Here is a 5,401-nt window from a genome sequence, read left to right as displayed (position 1 = left end):
CACCGCGGGGGCAGCCTCCGCCAACCCTCGTCCTCAGCCGGCCTCCAGGCCGCCCTGGACTCAGAGAAACAGCGCCACGAGCTGCTCTGCCTCAACCGCCGGGGACATGTCGTTCTCAGGCCTACTTCCCAGCCACCGCGGCCGCCTCCCACCTCAGGAACAACCTACCCCGGCGCCCAGCCCCCGGCCACGACCTGCAGCCAATCAGTGCCCGGCGCTCATTAATTACCCAACACCCCGCGGGAAGACGTCCGCTCATTGGCTGCCAGGAGCGGGGGAGGGCGTGGCTAGTCCCAGGCGCCGGCCCAACCATCAGGCACCAGAGGGAGCGCGCGCAGAGGTTCGGAGTTCGGTTGAAACGGTGGTTCAATACGGAAGTGGCGGGGTGCAGCGCCCAGGCGGCCCCGGAATCCCGCAGCTGACAGGAAAGGTGGCCTAGGGAGGAACATTTAGGACAGAGCGCACCGACACGTCGCCAGAACTTCCGGTGCTCCGGTTCCTGGGACCGAATAGGCTCTGGAGGGGGCGTGGCCGACTGTCCCTCACCCTCTTTCTTGGGGAGAGGCATGAACGTAAGCTCTAGAAGAAGCAATGGACACTCTTCCGACCTGAGAATCTTTTTTCCCGCGTGACTCAGGAAATCCATCCTCCCACAGAGAGGCCACATGCACGGACCTTCAGGACAGTCCCACGAGGAGAAGACCCCGCCCCCGCCTCTTAGCGGGCTCGGGGCTGGTGGTAGCGTCCAGACGGCCATCCAATCGGAATGCTCCAACACAGCGGAAACGCGTGGCTTTGTGGGGGAGGGGCTCCCGGCTACCCTGGTCGCCAAGGCGATGGCCTCGGGACGGCCCCGGCGTCGGAGGGGCGGGGTTGGGGTTTCCCCAGCCCGGGAGGGAAGAGTTGCGGGCGGAGCCCGGTCCTGAGGTCCCGCCCCGGCTGGACCGGCGTTCCCAGGCGGCTCTCCGGACAGGTCAGTTCTCTCGTAAGTGGCGATCCTTGCGCTGCGATCGCTGCCCGAACTCCCACTTCACAGACACACACAGGGCCCGAGTGTTGCCTAGGGGGTCACGCAGTGAGCTTAGAGCACAGCCAAGGCAAGCACCCATTTACCTACTTGTTCCACAAACATTTATAGAGACCCCACGTCTACGGTTGTCAGATTTAGCGGATCAAACACAGGAAGCCCAGTTAAATTTGGCGAACAGAAACACACCGGGAATCCTGCATGAGAATCACAGTCCCACGATTCCATTAATTATTTAGTTAGGACAATGGTGAGGGCGATGAAGGAACAAAATGCGCCGAAATGGAGAGTATCGATAGGGCTGGATTTTTTTTTAGCCCTTCCCGCCCTCCATAGGGGGTTTAAATGCATCAGAATTCCCTCCCCAGCCCCCGAGGTTACACAGGAGTAACTTGGACTGTTCCCTCCTGGTCCTTCCCCTCCCCCTCCCCCTCCCCCTCCTCCCACCTGTTTTGCAAGGATCTGGACTTGCTTCCTCCCACAGTCACGGTTCCCCTCCCAGCGTTCCCTGGGGCCCTGCACTTGGGTTTCTAATCCCACTCTCTTCTCTCTGAAAACTGTCATCTTTGGAGGAACCTGACAACTTATAGCTTAAATAACCCCCAGAGCGGGGGTGATGGGGCTGCGTACCCACCCACCCCAGGCAGTTAACCAGATACTGCACTGCGTCTAGGAGCTCACGTCTACTTTATCCTCAAGGCAGCCTAATTCAGGAGAAAACTCACAAAAATGGATTAAACCTTCCTCAAAAGGCCTTAACTTCTCTCAGCCTCCATGCCCTTGGTCACTGGGTGAAATGAACAAGATTCGTGGCTAACCCCACTGGGCCCTTCAGGTTCTATACCTGCCTCTGTAATGAAGCGCTTGGGCCCATTTTCGAGATTCAGCTGCTAAGGTTGCCTTTCAAGTAAAATGAAATTTCTGAGTCCCTGGAGGCAGGATGAGCGTGGGATCTGAGTTCCACGGCCTGGATTCCAAGCCCTCTCCCACCACGTACCGTGTGGCCTTGGCAAGGAATATGCCTCCCTGAGTTTCAGTTTTCTCAGCTATGAAAGACATAATAATAGTTCCCACTTCAAAGGATTGGATGTGGGATAAGATAGGGTAATGCAACCATCCATTTCATTCCATTTCTCCCGAGAGAAATGAAGTCATATGTTCACACAAAAACATATACACCAATGTTCATAGCAGCATTATTTATAACAGTCAGAAAGTGGAAGCCGCCTGGCTGTAACGTACAGCATAGGAAATACGGGGACTGTAACGATCGGGGGAACACTTTGTAAAGTATATGAATATCTAACCACTATGTTGTACACCGGAAACTAATACAAAATAACATTGAATGTAAACTGTACTTGAAAAAAATTTTAATTACTAAAAACTGCAAGCAACCCAACTGTCCATCAAACTAATGAATGAATAAACAAAATGCAGTCTATCAATACAATAGACTATTATTCAACCAGAAATAGTAGTAAGTACTGATACATGCTATAAAACAGATTAATCTTGAAAACATTATGCTGAGTGAAAGAAGCCAGATATAAAAGGCCACAACTTGTACTAATGCATTTATATAAAATGTCCCAAATAGGCAAATCTATACAGATAGAAAGTAGATTAGTGGTTGCCTGGGCTGGAAGAACGAGTAAATTGGGGGATGATAGCTAAAGGGTATGGGTTTTCTTCTGGGGTGAAGAAAATATCTAAAGTTGATGGTGGTGATGGGTGTACACCTCTGTGAATATACTAAAAATCATTTACTTGTACATGTTAAATATGTTCAATGGGTGAATTGTATAGTATGTGCATTATATCTAAATAAAGCTGTTACCAAGAAGAAGAGGTAGGAGGTGGATGAGGACGAAGAAGAGGAAGACACCTCAATGTACATTAGAATAGAATGGTCATTAAAATAGTCCCTGGCACAGGCCCGCAATCACCTGATAGTTCTCCTGGAATTAAAGGGGCCCCTGAGTTTTTGCTTTCTGCAACTTGCACCCAGAGCTATGTTTTTTTAGGAATGGCCGGAGCCCATGATAAGTAAAGTCACTGAAGGTGTGGCCTCCTCAAACTCCTTCCTACTGAAGGACCCTGCACCCCTTGAGAGTGGCAATGTCTTCCGCACCCTGTACCCTATCGCCCAGGGGCTAGGGAAATCGGTGGTACCAGTTGAGGACTTTGTTAACGGAAGCATTGGGCCCTCAATTCCCCAAGCTCTTTCTCTTGCCATATCTCTTGAGATTATTACACCATAGAAAGCCCCATAACTTACTCCCCCCGTTTATAGCTGAGAAAACTGAAGCCCAGACAGAGGCCAGCCGTTTTCAAATGGCAGGCATTGCTCCCACAAGCAGAAGTGGTTGCCTCCGGAGTGAGGTCTCATCTGAGAGTCTGGCTCAGGGATAGTCCCCTTGGGGGGAGGGGGTGGCTGGGGTGGGGGATCAAGTTTCTCTCAGAGCTGAAGGGAGCCCTGACCAGTGTGGCTCAGTGGATAGAGCATCAGCCTGCAGACTGAAGGGTCCCAGGTTCGATTCTGGTCAAGCGCATGTACCTTGGTTGCGGGCACATCTCCAGTGGGGAGTGTGCAGGAGGCAGCTGATTGTTTCTCTCTCATCGATGTTTCTAACTCTCTATCCCTCTCCCTTCCTCTCTGTAGAAAATTAATAAAATTTATTTTAAAAAAATAAAACAGTAGAAATCTTTTAAAAAAAAAAAGCTGAAGGGATATTAAGAGCAGGACTCAGGGCTGGGATGGAGGTGGGGGCAGGAGACAAAGGGGTTAGGGTTGCAGCTGCCAAATCAGACTAGAGGGTCTGACCCCAAGGCAGAATTATAGCCAAAGATGCTGACCAACCGGAGTCCCCAAATAGCCCCAGGCCTGCTCTCCGGGCTGGCTCTCCACCAGGCAGTGAGTCTGAGCTCTGGGAAAGCTGAGAAGGTGGTCAGTCCCCAAGTGGCCCCGGGCCCAGGTCGTTTCTCTACAGTCAATGGGCTCCAGCCTCCGATCCCTCCTGCCCACTGGGCAAGGTCATCCCCACGTGAGCGCCAAGGACACTGTCAGTGGCTGCATTTCCACCTCTTTCAGCTGGGGCTGGCTGTACGTAACAATTACTTCAAATCTGTGCAGCAACAGGAACTCTCATTCATCGCCAGTGGGACTGTATAGCCACTTCGGAAGACAGTTTGGCAGCTGCTTACAAAACTAAACATACTCTCTTGGCTGGCATAGCTCAGTGGTTGAGCATCAACCTATGGACCAGGAGATCAAGGTTCGATTCCCGGTCAGGACACATGCTCAGGCTGAAGGCTCAATCCCCAGAGTGGGGCATGCAGAAGGCAGCCAATCAGTGATTCTCTCTCAGAATTGATGTTTCTATTTCTCTCTCCTTCTCCCTTCCGCTCTAAAAGCAATAAAAATATATTTAAAACAAACAAACATCTGGTCAGCGTGGCTCAGTGGTTGAACGTCAACCTATGAACAGGAGGTCACAGTTCAATTCCTGGTCAGGGCACATGCTGGTCGGGGCACATGCCTGGGTTACTGGCTCCACCCCGAATGGGGGGCGTGCAGGAGGCAGTTTTTTTTTTTTTTAAATATATTTTATTGATTCTTTACAGAGAGGAAGGGAGAGAGATAGAGAGTCAGAAACATCAATCAGCTGCCTCCTGCACATCCCCCACTGGGGAAGTGCCCGCAACCCAGGCACATGCCCTTGACCGGAATCGAACCCGGGACCCTTAAGTCCACAGGCCGACGCTCTATCCACTGAGCCAAACCGGTCCCGGCAGGAGGCAGTTTCTATTTCTCTCTCTCTCTCTCTCTCTCCCTCTCTCCCTCTCTCTTTCTCTCTCTCTCCATCTCAGAAATCAAATTTAAAACATATTTTTGAAATGTTTTAAAAAACCCACAAAACTAAACATACTCTTACCATGAGATCCAGCAATTGAACTCCTTGGTACTTATCAAAAGCAGTTGAACACTTATATCCACACAAAAACCTGCACATGGTCTTTTCACAGCAGCTTCATTCATATTTGTCAAAACTTGGAAGCAACACAGATGTCCTTCAGTAGGTGATGAATAAATAATTCTATATAATAAAAGGCTAATATGCAAATTGTTCCCATCCACTGGGAGTTCGACCAGGAGTTCAACCAGGGGGCGGGGCTGGCTGGCCAGCCTCCTGTGTCCCCTCCCCTGAGCTGGCCAGGCCCCAGTGGAACTGATCAGGGTGAGCTGGCCAGACCCCATCTGTGCACAAATTTGTGCACCAGGCCTCTAGTCTACACTAATAAAAGAGAAACATGGTAATTGGCGTATGACCGCTACCCTTTTCATTGGCTAATCAGCGAGATATGCAAATT

General features: G+C 50.9%; 1 protein-coding gene across 1 annotated transcript in view; it reads right to left on the bottom strand.

Moving 5' to 3' along the window:
* MLEC (malectin) overlaps positions 1-444 on the bottom strand; it is a 14,542-nt gene extending 14,098 nt beyond the window's left edge. The window contains exon 1 of the mRNA XM_015568173.1: positions 230-444. The gene's annotated coding sequence lies outside the window, so the exon portion shown is untranslated. The remainder of the gene's footprint in view (positions 1-229) is intronic.
* Between the last annotated feature and the right edge of the window lie 4,957 nt (positions 445-5,401).

The sequence above is a fragment of the Myotis davidii genome, unplaced genomic scaffold (assembly GCF_000327345.1).
Source record: "Myotis davidii unplaced genomic scaffold, ASM32734v1 scaffold803, whole genome shotgun sequence".
Classification (NCBI taxonomy): Eukaryota; Metazoa; Chordata; class Mammalia; order Chiroptera; family Vespertilionidae; genus Myotis; species Myotis davidii.
The sequence above is the reverse complement of the archived record's forward strand: the minus strand, read 5'-3'. Positions and strand labels throughout refer to the sequence as shown.